The sequence below is a fragment of the Microcaecilia unicolor genome, chromosome 2 (genome assembly GCF_901765095.1).
Source record: "Microcaecilia unicolor chromosome 2, aMicUni1.1, whole genome shotgun sequence".
In the NCBI taxonomy this organism is placed as follows: domain Eukaryota; kingdom Metazoa; phylum Chordata; class Amphibia; order Gymnophiona; family Siphonopidae; genus Microcaecilia; species Microcaecilia unicolor.
The window spans coordinates 443,964,294-443,980,181 of record NC_044032.1 but is presented as its reverse complement, the minus strand read 5'-3'; positions in this window follow the sequence as shown (position 1 = coordinate 443,980,181).

Sequence of the window (15,888 nt, the reverse complement as noted above, 5' to 3'; positions counted from 1 at the left end):
GGGGGCCCACTCTCCCCTAGCTTCCATCTAATTTAATCATTTTTGATAGGTGGTTAGGGGCCCATGACCCTTAGGGGTTCTTTTACTAAGGTGCAATGAAAAATGGCTTGCGGTAGTGTAGGTACAGGCTTTAGGTGCACGCCGATCCATTTTTCAGCGTGCCTGTAAAAAAAGGCCTTTTTTATATTTTTGCCAAAAATGGATGTGTGACAAAATCAAAATTGTCACGCGTCCATTTTGGTCTGCGACCTTACCGCCAGCCATTGACCTAGTGGTAAAGTCTTACGTGCAGTGGTGTGCTGGAGCAGGCTCTCACAGGCTCGCAAGAGCCGGTTGTTAAGTTTTTAAGAATTTTGGGAGCCGGTTGTTAAAGTAGGGCCCTCCATGGCTACTTTAACAACTGGCTGTCAAAATGTGGGCTTGGGCCCCTTACTGAATTCTCTTTTACTTTGCTGGTGGGGATGTTGAGCCCTGCCAACCAAGTAAATAGACTGCTGCTGCTCCCTGCTCCTTGTTTCCAGCTCTGAGCAGCAGGCTGGGACTTCTCCAGCATGTGTGAGAAGTTCCAGCATGCTGCTCAGAGCAAGACGTTGGGAGTGGTGGCAGTCCATTTATTGGCTGCCAGCAAAGGTATGCCTAGTGTGCCTGCAGGAAGGGAGGGAGGAGAGAGAGGCAAGTGTTGCTCCCCCCCCCCCCCCACGGCCACCCCTGGCCCTTCCAACTGCAGAGCTGGCTACATCCGGAGAAAGAGCCTGTTGTTAAAAATTTACCAGCACACCCCTGCTTACGAGGTAACCGAGCGGTAATGACCTATGTGCGTCAAATGCCACTTGGCGCGAGTCTGCTATGCGCGTCCGAAATAAAAATGATTTTTTCAGCCGTGCGTATTGGATGCACACCAAAAATGAAATTACCGCAAGAGCCACACGGTAACCGGGCAGTAACTCCATTCTGGTGCACGTTGGGCGCGCGTAGACACTTACGCTGCTTAGTAAAAAGGACTCCTTAGTGCCCGGAGGCCCAGATCACTGCCAGTCCATCCCTGACACAGAAACTGACCTTTTTGCTCTGAGCTCATTGCTGCCTGATAATATGGTAAAGATATCACAGGTATTCATGGGTCTTTATAAAAAAGGTTTCTGGATTTACCCCTGTAGCACACAGATGTTCTCACACAATGCACCTGCTCTGAGGCAGGTATATGTACTCTGTGTGCAGTCTGCTGTATATGTAGCAAGGGGCTTAAATTGCATGACTACATAGATGCATAGAAAGTATGTATATGGAAAATATGTGCCTGTTCTTATGTGATCTGCACACATGTATTCATGAGACAGGGTTGCAATGCTCATGCAGTTTATAAAATATGGCTATATGTTTGTAGAGTACAAAGAAACCCAACACTTATATATTGGAATAAATAACTCTATCTTTATCTATTTATATTATGAAGCACCTAAACCATTCATTTAATTGGACCTTGGTAGCAACTCTTTTCACGTGAAGTACTCAGCCTCACGATTTGCTTAACTCTTCATTGGTCCTCTAACTTTTTTTCAAGAACATCTTTATGTTCTTAAAATTCACTAATTAAACAAAAATCAACTTATCTCAAAGTACGGTTCTCAAGCTCATTCCACGGGATCCTATCAGCCAACATGGGCCATGTTTCGCCTGTGCTGCCTCAGGATGTGGTCCTAGTTGGTGTCCGTTTATCTCTGCATATTTTCTCTGAGGCAGCGCAAGTGAAACATGGCCCATGTTGGCTGATAGGGTTCGGTGGAATGAGCTTGAGAACTGCACTTTGAGATAATCAATTTTTGTTTAATTAAAGAATTTTAAAGACAGAAAGATGGACTTGAACAAAAGTTAGAGGACTGATGAAGAGTTAAGCAAATCATGAGGCTGGGCAAATGTGAAAAGCAGTGGCACAGCCACAGGTGGGCAGGGGCCCACCCAGTGGTGACACACATCATTGGTGTAGCTGGCAGGGATCCCCGGGGCCCACCAGCTGAAGAGTCCTTTCTGCCTGAAGTTTCCCAAGCAGTCTCAACTGTGCAGCAGTCAGTAGTGTGTTTTCAATCGCTGACGTGGGCACAGCCCCCACCCCAGCTGTTGTGTATGCATGCATGGAGATACCGGTTGAACTAAGCATGCGGGGGGGGGGGGGGGCAGTGCCTGTGTTGGTGGCTGGCTATGCGCTGGTGACTGGCGTAGGGTTGAGACTTCTCAGGCCTCAGGGGACTCCAGAAGATTCTTCACCTGGCGGGGCTCAGGGATCCCCACCAGCCAAGGTATTTATCTTTACGAGGAGGGGGGTGGATGGACAGAGAGGAATGAATGGGTTATGCCCACCCAGTCCACCACCAGGCCCACCCAAAAAAATAAGGTCTGGCTACACTGCTGCTGAAAGAAGTTGCTACTGAGGTCCAGTTAAATGAATGGTTTAGGTACCTGATAATAGATAGATAGATAGATAGATAGATAGATAGATAGATAGATAGATAGATAGATAGATAGATAGATAGATAGATAGATAGAAATTGCTGGGCTTCTTTGTACATTGGAATTATTGCCCCCACTTACTGTAAATATTAGGACTAGTAAAGTTGATTTGTTAGCCTGTAGTGTGCATGCACATGTTTACGCTGTTTTCTAAATAGATGTAAATTTGTGAGTGGACATTTGCATGCTGTTGAGGCTGGTTCTGGGAGTCTGTTTTATAAAGGCACATATGATGCCTTTATAAAAAATCTAACAAGATAAACAATCTAGCTAAAAAAGTGAGGAAATATAAAAGCTCTGTATCCAAACAACCCAAATCTCAAACTCTCTATATCAAACGTTTCGGAAACTTTTTTAAGGACCATCATACATGAAGCAAAAACTTATTTTTGCACGATTGCTTCTTCAGCCTCATCATCAGTCCAATTCTTTCTGTATAGTTTGGCATTAAAAATTCATTATCTAACTATCAAAAATACTTACAATTATCCATATAAAGTAGGGCTGTTGAATGATTAATCTCACAGTTAAAATAATAAATCTTGAGTTAACTGGTTACTCTGAAACTCCTGCAGATTAGCATAACAGGTGCATATTCTCTTTCCCACACTCACAAACAGCAACCCAAGAAGTCACATTCTTACTTACCCTTCATCCACCAGCTTTTTCTCCATTCCCGCCTCTCTTCCTCAAGAAATAAACAGGCACCTCCCCCCTTCTCACTCTGACAAAGCTGGATCTCCACACTTCCACTCTCTGTCCTCCCTCCAGATCAAACCCCAGCACTCTTCCCCTTCCCACCCTCATTCTCTGGACAAACCCCAACATACTTTCCCTCTTACCCACTCTCACCATGTCCAACCGCACTAACGTATGATCTTACCATCTCTGAAACTGTGGTTGATACCAGGATAATACAACCCTTACTGGCACTTCTTCTGATGCAAGGGTTAATTCTGCTCTATAAAAGAGCTGGATTCATGTCTTCAAGGAGGTATAGAGGGGCATAATTGAAAGGGGCACCCAAGTTTTCCTGAGGACGTCCTTGTAGGACGTCCCAGCGAAGGGGCATCCATCTTTCGTTTTGATAATATGGTCGGGGACGCCCAAATCCCGAAATTTAGGTCGACCTTAGAGATGGCCGTCCTTAGAGATGGTCGTCCCCAATTTTCGGCGATAATGGAAACTGAGGACGTCCATCTCAGAAACGACCAAATGCAAGCCATTTGGTCATGGGAGGAGCCAGCATTCGTAGTGCACTGGTCCCCCTGACATGTCAAGACACCAGCCGGGCACCCTAGGGGGCACTGCAGTGGACTTCATAAATTGCTCCCAGGTTCATATCTCCCTTACCTTGGGTGCTGAGCCCCCAACCCCCCCCCCCAAAACCTATTACCCACAACTGTACAACACTACCATAGGCCTAAGGGGTGAAAGGGGGCACCTACATGGGGGTACAGTGGGTTTATGGTGGGTTTTGAAGGGCTCACATTTACCACCACAAGTGTAACAGGTAGGGGGGGGAGTGGGCCTGGGTCTGCCTGCCTGAAGTGCACTGCACCCACTAAAACTGCTTCAGGGACCTGCATACTGCTGTCAGGGACCTGGGTATGACATTTGAGGCTGGCAAAAAATATTTTTAAAGTTTTTCTTTTTAGGGTGGGAGGGAGTTAGTGACCAGTGGGGGAGTAAGGGGAGGTCATCTCCGATTCCCTCCGGTGGTCATCTGGTCAGTTCGGGCACCTTTTCGAGGCTTGGTCATAAGAAAAAATGGACCAAGTAAAGTCGCCCAAGTGCTCGTCAGGGACGCCCTTCTTTTTTCCATTATCGGTTGAGGACACCCATGTGTTAGGCACGCCCCAGTCCCGCCTTTGCTATTCTTCCGATACGCCCCCGTAAACTTTGGTCGTCCCCGCGATGGAAAGCAGTAGAGGACGCCTGAAATCGGCTTTCGATTATGCCGATTTGGGCGACCCTGGGAGAAGGATGCCCATCTCCCAATTTGTGTTGAAAGATGGGCACCCAGAGCCATAAGCATGTTCAGATCATACATGAGAACTGAATATGTCTGTGGTGCCTGCGTTAGTAGCACAAAGTGCTGCCACTGACTTCCACACTTTTCTGAGCGGGGGCAATGGAGTCTGCATGTTTTCAGTTGGCAGAGCTTGGAGATCCCCACCAGCTAAGTCATTTTAATTTTAAAGTTTGATAGGTGAGTGGGGGAAGGAAATAAGAGGAAAAGAGGGTTTGACGCGGCCAAATATGACCACCACACCCATAAGTACATAAGTATTGCCACTCTGAAACAGACCAAATGGCCATCAAGCCCAGCATCCTGTTTCCAACAGTGGGTAATCCAGGTCACAAATTCCTGGCAAGATCCCAAAAAAGTTCAATACATTTTATGCTGCTTATCCCAGAAATAAGCAGTGGATTTTCCCCAAGTCATTTTAATAATGGTCTATGAACTTTTCCTTTAGGAAGCCGTCCAAACCTTTTTTAAACCTGGCTAAGCTAACTGCCTTTACCACATTCTCTGGCAATAAATTCCAGAGTTAATTACACATTGAGTGAAGAAAAATTTTCTCTGATTTGTTTTAAATTTACTACTTTGTAGCTTCATCACATGCCCCCTAGTCCTAGTATTTTTGGAAAGAGTAACATGAATCGTTTGCACGTCTACCCGTTCCACTCCACTCATTATTTTATAGACCTCTATCATATCTCCCCTCAGCCATCTTTTCTCCAAGCTGAAGAGCCCTAGCTGCTTCAGCCTTTCCTCATAGGGAAGTTGTCCCATCCCCTTTATCACTTTCATTGCCCTTCTCTAGTTTAAAAATTGACAGATAGCTGGTTATATCATGTGATATAACCAGTGCATTTTTTCTAGCGAAAAGGTGCTGTACTCTAATGCCAGGCCACCCTTCAGGGGTGGGATGATCACTAAGGGATCCACCCCACAATTGCAAGGCCCCCTGCAACCAGTCACAGAATCTATGACAAGGCAGAATTGGTGTGTAGAGCCTGAGCTCTTTCATTAAAACTTGAGGACCATGGGTCAAATTTAGCAGACAATGGAAAAGGTGCCGGTACTCAGTACCCCCAAGTACCCCCTCAAAAAAAGCCCTGGATATAACTGTTATCCACCAGCCGCTAACCGTGGGTATTCAGTGGAGGATAGTCAGTTATCCCCTGCTGAATATTAGTGGATAACCGGTTAAACAATACAGAATACTGCAGCTTGAATACACATGGTGTAAGTTGTTTTTGACACTTCACTGGCTTCCGATAGAGGCAAAGGTTAAATTTAAACTATGTGTTATAGTATTTAAGATCTTGTATGGTCAAGTTCTGAAGTATTTGATGTCATTAATTAAGTTACTTGCAAGTAGACAAATCTTATTTTTTATGGAATCAAATGCAGCTTAGTTTTCTATCTTTAAAAGCAATTAGGATTCATGGGTATTTAACATCAGCCATTTCTTATCAAGCTCCTTATCATTACCAGTATCTATATGATTTGAGTCTAATTATTTTTCATTTATGTTGTCTAGTTTGTGGTTATGTTAATGGTAAATCAGGATTATCCCCCAGATATTCAGCGCTATTTAACTGGCCAGAATGACTGCTGACCGGTTAAATAGTGTTCAACCGGCTATCCTCCGCTGATAACTGCTTATATCCTCAGATTTTTAAAGCCGGTTTAGAGGCCATATTTGGCTACATGAAAATGTGGGATGTCTTTGGCTGGTTTAAAGATACCCATCTAAGTCTGAATATCGACTTAGCTGGTTATCTTTAAACCAACCAAAAATAAACCAGATATTCAATATCGATCACTGGAAATGGCCCGGCATTGAATATCCGGGCGCAGCACTGACCGCGAGAGTTAGCCGGTCTAACTCCCACAGTCTGAATATTGGCCCCTATATGTTTTTCTAGGTAATGTACTAGATGATAGGAAAATTACTGTAATCTACATAGAATTTGAAAGGTAAATGCAGGCTATATAAGTCTCAAGTATAAATGTATAATTTTCTACGATTCATTTTAAATTTACTACTTTGTAGCTTCATTGCATGCCTCCTAGTCCTAGTATTTTTGGAAAGAATAAACAAACAATTCACGTCTACCTGTTCCACTCCACTCATTATTTTATAGACATCTACCATATCTCCCCTCAACCGTCTTTTCTCCAAGTTGGAGAGCCCTAGCCGCTTCAGCCTTTCCTCATAGGGAAGTCATTCCATCCCCTTTATCATTTTCATCGCCCTTCTTTGTACCTTTTCTAATTCCACTGTATATTTTTTGAGACGTGGTGACCAGAATTGAACACAATATTCAAGGTCTCTCCAAGGTCTCTGTATGGGGACCTGGGGCCTCTCTCTTCTGCTCTGACCTTAGGACTTTTGACTTCCTGTCCATTGGGCAGCCATGACCTCCTGAGCAGGCAGCCTCACTTCCCCATAATGCACTGGATCCTGCCTTAGTAGTTTTGCAGTTCAGCCAGGGACACAGCAGGTCCAACGCCACCTGCTGTAGGATGGCTGAACTGCAATTCCCCACAGGGAATATCTTTAGGAACATCTGTACTAAGTCCCTCTCTACCTTACAAGCAGATTTAAAATAAATTGATAGTTTTTTTTTTTTTTTGCAGTCAGTGCCTACTAAAGCTGTGAAATTTGTTGTTGAAGCACTGTACATGGTCAAGACCTTGGTATAACTGAATTTAACAGTGGTTTGGACAGGTTTCTGGGGAATAGGACCATTAACATTTATTAGCCACACCACGGCCGGTGCAAGTGCTTCTGGTGCCCCACCCTGCAACTTATAAATCGGCGCCCTCTTCCCAAGTTTCAAGTTTAGTAAGCAGCTTAATATACTGCCCTTGAGACAAGCCATCAGAACGGTTTACATTACAAATCTTTAAGAAATAATAAAAGCAGAAAAGAACTCCATATACAATAGGAGAAAGATAGGTACAAAGTAGGAAGAAAATAGAAGAGGACATCTAAGGGGTAGCAGGAAAAAAAAATACATCATTTGGTGAGAGCCATGGAATTAACGGTCTACAAAGTGTGGCTAAGGCCGAAGGCAGCAACAAACAAATAGGTCTTAATTTGAGCCTTAAAAGCAGGCAAAGAAGTTTCCAACTAGAGTGCTATTGGAGAAGTTCTAGAGCTGTGGACCCATATTAATAGCAGGTCATACATACCCCTTTCCCCCAAACTGCTATACCAGCTCTGTTCACATGATGCTACTATTGAGTTAAAGGTTTTACAAAAGGTTACAGCCACTTAGCTTTTTGTGCTTTCCTGTTTACGAAATTAGCGATTAAGTCACTGATGTCTCACTGGGCACATATATCGCTCTCAAGTGTCAGTAATAATCTTATAATGATACTCATCACATCATGCACCTCACACAAAAATATCTTCATCTCCATCTCCATGCTTTCCATGCCCACACTGCACACACTCCCCCACCCCTGCATCCACATATATATACATATACTAACTTCTCCCCACTAATACCACTCTTACTCCCATACACTCCCATCCCTCCCATCCCTGCAACACACTCTGGGTAATTCTACATCCCACTTGATTGATCGTTTTCATTAATTTTTAAGTCAAGGATGCTTTGGGTCCAAAAAAGACTAAAGGAGAGCCAACAAATATCTTCCTATACTGAGTCACAACACCTACCAATACTTGCTGACATTCATCTCCACCAGAACATGTTGCTTCGGTCATGTGTATAGTACGCAGATAGTCCCTTTTCAAATACAGTATAAGTGACCATAAACTAAAAGTACAAATGCAGACAAAAATTAAAACTGAACCCCTAAGACCCAGACTCTAAATGCAGCACAACAGTAAAGACATAGAAAGAAATGCATTTCCTCCTGTATAGTGCAAAATATAAAGACAGAGATGTAAATTCTCAAAATACATATGAAAATAAAATTATTTTTCTACCTTTGTTGTTTGGTGATTGTATTTTTCTGGTCATCTTGCTCCTGGTTTCTGGTTCTCCTCCCTGTCTATGCTCTTAACTCTGATTCCAAGGCCTTCTGTCCATTTGCTATTTCTTTACTCCCCTCCTTTCTTCACTTCACATTCATCTCTAGCACTGATCTTTCATGTTGGAAAACTCAATAGATTTGAGAAGGAAGTTAATCTTTTCCCATCTCCTCCATCCATACACAGCATCTTCTCCTTCTCTTTGCCCTTCTCCGCTATCCATGTGCATCTCCTCCCTCTCTCTTCCTTTCTCCTCCCTTCCTTCCATGTACAGCATTTCCCTCTCTTCAATACCCTTCCTTCTATGTGCAGCATTTCCTCCTCTCTTTTCTTCTCTTTACCGCCATTCATGTGTAGCATTTCCTCTTCTCCTCTCCTCCATCCTTGTACAGCATTTCCCCCTTCCTCTTCTTCTCCCTTTCCCTCCATTCAACAATGCCCCTCTGTGTCCCTATCCCTCCCTCTGTGGCCAGCATTGCACCTCTGTATCTTTGTTCCTATATTTCCTGCCTCTCTAGCAACTCTTTATTGTCTGTCTATGTCCCTCCTCATGTCTAGCTTGCCCCTCTTTCTTTCCTTCCTCCCCAATCCTGCATTGGCATACCCCAGTCTGGGTTCTTCTCTACCCCCCCAAACCCCGCAGTCCATCATTTCTTTCTCCCTCCCTCCCTCTCTCTATGGGTCCAGAATCTTTCCCCCTCCTACCGCAGCCCTGTGTCCCTTTACATTATACTTGAAATTGCTGCTGCTGCCTACCACTGCCAGAACCTGAACCTTCATTTGAGCAGCAGCAGCAGCAGCAATCAAAATACTTCACGCTCTGTTCTCCCATCTCCCATATGTCCTCCCTGGTCCCGCCCCCTCACAACAGGAAGTTTGTGTCAGTGGGAGCGGGTCCAGAGAGGGTTTTCAGGAAATGAGAGCACAGGGCATGAATATTTTGATTGCTGCTTCTGCCGGTGGACCCGGAGCTCGAGTGGGGGTACCTGTTCTGACAGTGGCAGGAACATGAAGAGAGATCAGCATGGGCTGGTGCAACAGGTAAGGCGATGCTCGGCTTGTGGCAGCTCTGGCAACCTTCAAAGGTTGGCACCCTTCCTGCTTTCTTATCGCGCTTACCATGTTGCACTGGCCCAGAACTACACAAATGTGAGCATCAGCACCTCTTCTGAGAGTGAACAACAAGAAATGGAGCTCCTCATTGGGATTTGCAGGCTACTTCTAAGTGACACATGTTGGACACTATTGTAAATCGGTCTGACCAAGGATGGCATTTCTTATGTTCTTCTGTTTATTTCACTCTCTGTTACCATTATGTTAATATGTTGCTTTGTCTGCAAAGGAAGGGAATGCTTGAGTACAGGAGTTTCATTCCTTCCCCCTTGGCAGTAGTTTATTCAGAACCTAAAAGCCTACTGATCCTTCAATCATGTGCTTCACAAGGATGCTAAGTTCTTCAGAGCTGAGGGTGTATTTGCAGCTACGTGCTGAGAGAAGTAAGTTGACATCAGATAAGCGGGGGGGGGGGGGGGGGGGTGTGGTTACTGTGTAATAATATCTGCTTGGAGAAGAACACATCCTAAACTTTGCATTCTAATTCCACTGTGCAGTAGGGCCCTGATGCTCAAAAGTAAATGCAGGTGCTAGAGGCTATTAGCGCCGTACTAGCACTCGCATTTACCTGTTCATAGTGGTCTAGTGTGGGAAACAACGAGTGCGCCAGGCACTAGTGCAGATAGCATGCAAATGTAATCAAGCTCATGTTAATGAAATCATTTTGTATTCCTCCTCAATGCTCAGAAAAGATTGCCCTAAACAAAACTGCCTTACCACTGGAAAAAATAACGCCAGTTTAGAGCCGGCATTAGGATGTTGGAAGAAAGGATTTCCCATGATTCTCATGCATCTCTCATGATTCTTTCTGCAAATTCTGCTGGTTTTGATTGCCTTAAGTGCAGGCAGCGTCTGTTTCCTGCATCTAAATTTAAAGTGTCTATGCTAAAAATATAAAATAAAATAGAAATGCACAGTGAAAGCACACATTGGTGACTGTTTTCTGCTGCCTAAAAGTAAGCGTCCAAGGTAACAAACAAACAAACAAAAAACGCTTATATTTAGGCAGCAGAGAACAGATGCCAATGTGTGCTTCATGTTTGGGTTTTACCAGGCGCATGCGCACAGGTGCCGAGCAAAATCCTCCTGCACCACAGCACAATCCTCCTGCTGAACTCCCTAGTACTCAGGGATATGAGCACGCCTATATTTGCATCTCATTAGCATTGAGCATTAGGGCGTTGATCTTCTGTGCTGTTCTGGTGATATTTTTTACAGCGCTATTCAGAACTGCGCTGGAGTTTTGAGCATCGGGGCCTAGAAGATCAAACTAGAATATGGTAAACTGACCAATGGCCTGGGAACTTTCAATGTTCTATTTGACATATAGAACAGGATCACCCTCTACACACCTCCAAGGACAATAAGGTCCTCCCAAGGAGTATCTGTAACCACACCCTCTCCAAAGGGTCATACATGATGTAACACCTGCAACCCAGCCTTCTCTGGAGTAGCCCCCACACTCTGGAATGCACTGCCTGAAAGGCTCTGCTTAACACAAGATTATCTGTACTTCAGGAAGCAAGTGAAAGCTTGGCTCTTCAACCAGGCCTTTAATGGAAGAAGTAACTAACTTGCTAGTCTCACACATGCACATAAGGAGTGGCACCGCGGGACATGTTTGTCCATTCCTACCCTAGCTGAGATAATATTTAAGCACCTATCTGACTTCATGTGAAACTTTCTTTAAATTAGTCCCTGTATTTTCTAGCTCCTCTTACTCTATATATGTTCCATCTTTGCTTACACCCTATGCTGTCTTTTAAAATGTTTTATTATGTTTGTGTTCACATTGTAAGTAGTATATTATGCAATACTTTGTATTGTTATTTGAATATTTTTACTGCTGTAATTGTCTATTGCTTATGTTTGACTTATTCTTGCTGTACACCACCTTGAGTGAATTTTTTAAAAAAGGCGGTAAATAAATCCTAATAAATAAATATAAGTGACTTTTCATCTTGGAAAATACTGCTGGTGCATCCTTCCTTCCTGCTAGGGAGATGTAAATAAAGCTGTACTCATAAATGCAGCTCCAAATCTGATCTTTGCTCCAGCAGAATGTATTCTGCAGTGATTTAGTGCTCATTCCCAGTCAAAAGCACTTAGGCTAAGTGGAGGGCAGCAGAAATGGACCCTGCAGATGAGATTATTTTTCAAAGAGCACCCTCAGTGGGATAGGAGGCTTTAAAATAGTAACACAGCCAGCAAGAAAGAACCATAAACCTTCAAGATTTACTGCAGCCTCATAAGAGACCTCTCGTCAATAGGAAGACAACCGTGATCTACAACTAGTAAGAGGGTGATGACGGAAACATGAATTCCAGCTCCATTGCCATGCCCTGGCCTAGCCTTCCAGTCAGGTGATGTAAGCGTCCAGAGATGCCAAATTACCCAGTTCCAGGCTGGAGACTTTTTGGCCGGTCCTGGTTTTGAACTTACACCCCAAAGCAGTGTGGGACTTGTAGTGCCTGATCCTGCTCATTGAAATCTGCTGGAAGTCCCATAATGCACCAGGATGGGGTGGTCAAGAATCCAGCACTGTCCCAATCTCCAGCCTGGAACTGGGTATCCTGGCATCTGCCTAAGGGTGCTAGGGTAAAAGAGGCACCTCCCTCTGCCTCCAGCTTGTCAGCACTTCCCCAAGCTCCACTCTGAGCAGCACTGACCAGGCACAAACAGTGGCGTAGCCACAGGTGGGCCTGGCCCACCCACTTAGGGCTCAGGCCCACCCAACAGTAGCACATGTTTAGCAGTAGCTGATGGGGATTCCATGCTCTACCAGCTGAAGACTTCCCCCTGATGGTAATGAAAATGGTGTGCTCTACGTTACTGGCACCTGTGAATGCTCCGTTTTCAGTGCATGCCTGCTGCAGACTGCCAAGGTGGAGAGAAACATTTTCCCACCAGCTTAGATATCTTTTTGGGGGGAGGGTGAGAACACTTGGTGCCCACCCACTTGTTGCCTAGGCCCACCCAAAATCTGCTATCTGGCTACGCCCCCCCTGGGCACAAAGCTTTGAATAGCTCACAGCATGGTGGTATTTGGAGCACTATAAATCAAGATCACTTCTGGCTCATCCCTCTGCCTTTAAGGGGTGGGTCTGATAGGATGCTGCTGCATTGCTCAGACTAGGACAGTGGTTCCCAAACCTGTCCTAGGGGAACCCCAGCCAGTCAGGTTTTCAGGATATCCACAGTGAATATGCAGGAGATAAATTTGCATGCACTGCCTCCACTGTATGCATAACATAAGAACATAAGTGTTGCCATACTGAGACAGACCTGGTCCATCAAACCCATTATCCTGTTTCCAACAGAGACCAATCCAGGTCATAAGTACCTGGTGAGATCCCAAAACTGTAAAACAGACTGTATGCTGCTTATCCTAGGAATAAGCAGTATTACCGTCTGCCGGGACAGAACGAACAGAAGGATGAAGAAATGTTTGCAGAGATTAGGAAAGCTGGCAAATTGGGCAACGCTATAATAATGGGTAATTTCAATTACCCCTATATTGACTGGATAAATGTTACATCAGGGAGTGTCAAGGAGATGAAATTTCTAGATGTAATAGACGACTGCTTCTTGGAGCAGCTGGTCCAGGAACCGACGAGAGGGGGAGCCATTTTGGATCTGGTCATGAAAAACTCCAGAGGGAATTGGAAAGTCATGGGATAGAAGGTAGTGTCCTATTGTAGATTAGCCACTGGCTGGTGACAGGCCAAGGCAGAAGGGGGGGTGTGGGGTGGGGAGAAGGCACCTAAAACTGACAAAGAGGGTCTTGAACCAGTGACCTCAGTGCTCCCAGATAAGAAGAAACATCTGCTCAAACTCACTGTGAGAGTTTAATGACAAAACAAGTCAGAACCCAAGTGCTCCTTAATCCTGGTACCACTTATTCCCGGGGTTAGGTTGACAATGCCCAGTATACTGTAGCTTAATCCCTGTCCTCGTCCTCATTTTCAATAGACCCTGAGTCTGGGGCCCCTGTCCTAGCTGCTGGATTTCCTAAACCTACTGCTGGGGTCATACAGTTCCAGCTTGTTTTCCACCTGCCATCTGTGGTGGCAGTCACCTCTGGGGGCTTCACTAGTTCCAGTGGGAGGGTCATGGTGAAGAGATGCACAAGGAATATATCTGAGATATATGCAGGCACTGGCAACATTCCCTGCACATCTCTCTCAGACAGATTCCTTGTGCATCTCCTCAACCCCTGAGTGGCTGGGGTGTCCCCAGCACCTGGCAGGGGAATATTTGGCCTAATGTCTTGTCTCAGGAAAGGCCCCACTCAAGACTCCCTATAGCCATGGCCTGTGAGAAGGGACTGTAAAGGGAGACTGCAGTCATGTGTGCTCCCCCACCCCCCACCCTCCACTGTGGAACCTGGTAGCAGTTTCCATATACCTCAAACCTGTGTCAGGTGATGGAGTGGTCAACCTAAGCTCTACTGTTATTGCATCAGACATTCCCTGTCACCTCTTTTGTAGCTACTGGAGGTGTTACAAGAAATGATTTATCTTGGGGGAAAGAGCTCTAGAGCACTCGCTACTGTTTATAATTTAAGAGCAGGCGCTGTATTTATAAGTTTTAGGATATTAATTTCTCCACCAATCACCAAAGATAATAATTGCAATAAATTAAATTAAGAATATATAAAAGATACCACATACTCAGAACACAAAGAGACCGTATTTTTAGCTTCAAAAAGGTTGATTTAATATACAATTGCACACGAGAGGTAGGTTTTTTTAAAGGATCTTAGAACAGAGAATTTGTGCATAAAATAGAACAAAGTAGCAGGTAGGTTAACTTACAAGTCCTTGTTACAAGCATGCTGTGGTGCAGCTGATTGATGAGCACACGGTCAGGACAGGAGCAGGGCTTCTGCAGTGAGTGGATCTGAGTTGCTTGCAGCTGAAGAGAGAATCTGTGTTGCAGTTGAAGGGAAGCATCTGCTTGTCTGGAACAGCTTCTATCTTTTATACTCTTGCAAGCTGCAGGAAGACATGCCATGTGTATCTCTGTCCTGGTTTCCTGGTTTGCACATGACCCTTGGGCATTTGCAAAGCATTGTGGTATCTTGGTCTCATGTCTTATGACATCACAAGACTTGCTGTCTGGATCTTGCTGACAAATGGTCTTTTGATGTGAAAAGGCTTCCTGCTCAGTCTCTGGACCAGATACACATTATAAATCCTTCCTTTCTGCACATGTCTGAAAGCTGATGGGAGGGAGCAGGTATACATATCTGAGGTAACTACCAAATGGTTTGACAAGCAAATGTCTTGTTTATGGTTTCCCCTCTGAAGTCTTTGTTATCAATAGCTGGAGTTATGCCTTTGCCAGACTATCTGTCTGCTGGTGGAGATGTCTATGTGATTCTTCAAGTATCCACCTTAGTCATGCTTTTGTTTAGTCTTTTTAGGTGGGAGGGCAGAGAGAGTTTTATTTCTCTTTGAAGCACAGTACCCTTTTGTCTCTGTTAAGTGTTTGTAATTGACTAGTCCTGCTATCAGAAGTCCCCAGGAAAAGGGGAAGGGGAGATGAAATTCAGGCTAGCTGATCTCAAAGCTGTATTTTTATATTGTTATATATGATCCAGCAAAATATCATGCTATATATTTCAATAATAAACTGATACCATTACAGAGGCATGGCATAATGGTTTGGGATATGGGCTGTGGGCTATGGCCTAGGATTCTGAGAGTGAAAGGTTGCTTTGATGCAGGTCACATTAGATCCCTCTCCAGTGGAGATGGAGCTGTTCTGATTGTGGACACTGAAGACCCCTTGGACACTTTTCTCCCACATCTCTCAATTCCCCCTCCCCCCCTCATTTTACAGTCTCCCTTTCCCAGAGATTGCCTATTAGGGTTTAAACCACAGCAGTTGTCAGTCTTGCATATTAGGGTATCAACACATTTTTTTGAAAATGGAGGCATAGACCTTTGTATGTATATATCTGAAAACATTGTATTTGGAACATAAATAAAACTTTCAACTTATTTACAACAGCTATTATCCATTGAGGTCATTGTGGCTGCTGCTCCTCCTGGAGCATCCTGAGCTCCCTTAGAATTTCCAACTGCATGTGGTGTATGGCTGCCAGCTCCTGCAGCATGTCTCTACTCATGCCCTTGACTTGCAGCAGGAGCTGGGCTAGGGTGGCTGTCGGGGGAGGGGGGCTCACTGGCAGGTATGGCAGCCATGGGGGGGGGGGGCTCAGCTGCTGTGACCTCCT